At 38.4% G+C, this 1,891-nt stretch overlaps 1 long non-coding RNA gene across 1 annotated transcript; it reads right to left on the minus strand.

Annotated features, from left to right (window-relative positions):
- On the minus strand, nucleotides 1-1,342 carry LOC138527748 (uncharacterized). Its single transcript, XR_011284030.1, has 3 exons — nucleotides 1,090-1,342; nucleotides 877-962; nucleotides 1-733 (listed from the first exon to the last, which is right to left on the minus strand). It is a non-coding gene; the product is annotated as an uncharacterized lncRNA (long non-coding RNA).
- Nucleotides 1,343-1,891: the final 549 nt, after the last annotated feature.

Below are 1,891 nucleotides of genomic sequence, written 5' to 3' on the forward strand. Positions count from 1 at the left end.
GGTAACCCCTATGCCATGGAACTGGGGAACAACAAAATTACAAAAAAAGATCCCGAAGGGAAAAAGGGAGTTCACATGGAGGAGTACTGTATTAATTTGAGTACTCAATTATGGAAATAGAGGCGAGGAAGAAAAGGAGAGCCCAGTCATAAATATTCACATTATCATTTTTAATTAGTAATTTATTACCATTATAAAATTGCATAATATATAAACATCAAATCAACAATAAAATCGATGAATTGATTATAAAATACTTGTCAAATCTAATGCCTCAAGCCATTCAATAGCAGTTTAGTTGCCACAATTCGTAACCTCATGTTACTCAAGGTGAAGCATCGCTGTCTCATTTTAAATTCCATCCAAATAGTCAAAGTGCTATGGAGAGGGCAAATAGTTAACAATTGAATAAAGTGCTAAGTGCAACCAAGTGCTAAGTGCCAAGTTGTTAACAAAGAAATAAAGTACTAAATGCAAAAAAAAGTGCTACGTGCCTACTGTGCATACATGATCTTAAAATATCATAACAGTTTCGGCGAATTCAACCTATCTGGCTCCATTGAGCGAGTCAGTAGTCGCCTTCCTCAGGGCGCACTAAATATTGCAAATAAAAACCTGGAACGAACTAATGCTTAAATTTTTTGTCTATCATTCAGTAGTTCTTGCAGGTAAAACTTTGTACAATTCATAAGAGCTTGATTGTAGATCTGAAAGTCTGTGGGAGACGTTGACCCTTAATGAAACACATTAAAACAGACAAAATAGAAAAAACAGAAAAAAAACTTTGTTAAAATACAGAGTATAATGAGTGAGCCTCCTAATTTTCGATGCCTCTAGCCATGGAAATAAAACCTGGGGATATATATATATATTCACCTAAGTTGGTCCAGAAGTGGTGCCGAAAAATGTGTTTGTTTCGATCCGCCACCCAAACAGGACTGGTGATGCAAATAAATTTACATCTACAAAAGACAAAAATAAGAAGCTAAAAGAGATATCACTAGATTATCTCAGACTTCGATTGCTAGAACGCAGTGTCCCCTGTCTCCACAGAGAGCAGATCAATATGTTACCCCTTCTATTACCAACCTTAAATTGTAGAATGTTTTAGCCTCTAATCGTGTCTGCAATCGACTCTATAATAGATAAGGATAGGGAATATTCCAAATCTTCGAGTCTTCGACGGTGTGGGATCAAGTTGGAAGGAGAGGCCAACAAATGCTAACCCGTAGGTGAAAAAACCCTAAGAAAAAGGTATAGAACAAGGTTTGCATATTAAAGGTTGTAAGCCATTAGGTGCAGCAATTAAAGAAGCGTTTTGAGTTGAAAAAGTAAACTGCATCAAATTAAATGGGTTCAGACAGGGTGGGAGGATGAACTAATGCTTGGATCAGACAAATGCCACTTGCACAAGCCTGTCCTAGTTTGTCATGTTGAAACTGACAATTCTGGACCTCTAGTGCACCCGTTTCAAGCCACTGTAATAGTGTCAAAGTTCTAATCTAGGAAAGTCTTTTATCTAGATTATTAAATAGCGGGCTCGGGTTCGCGCCGTCCGATATAGTCTCCTCCACAAGATGTATAAATATGCACAAAACTCGAGACATTAAATCAAGCTAAATATATGTCCTATGTCCTGTCGGTAACATACAAGGAGACTAAATGCGGCTCGCGGAGAGGAGAGCCTACAGATATATATAAAATAGCAAAGTATTCTCACCCGGTACAAGCCTTCTCTTTCGTCTCTGAATGCAGCTGCCTGAAATGCACACCATCCGATGTGGCCTCCGCGGCTGTGTTTATAAACACACGCGGTACTAGAGACAGAAACAAGACTGCGTATGTGCCCTTTGGCCTATAGAGACTAAAAAAGGACTAAAGTACGGTCTCG

The sequence above is a fragment of the Ambystoma mexicanum genome, chromosome 7q (genome assembly GCF_040938575.1).
Source record: "Ambystoma mexicanum isolate Mex_15411 chromosome 7q, UKY_AmexF1_1, whole genome shotgun sequence".
In the NCBI taxonomy this organism is placed as follows: domain Eukaryota; kingdom Metazoa; phylum Chordata; class Amphibia; order Caudata; family Ambystomatidae; genus Ambystoma; species Ambystoma mexicanum.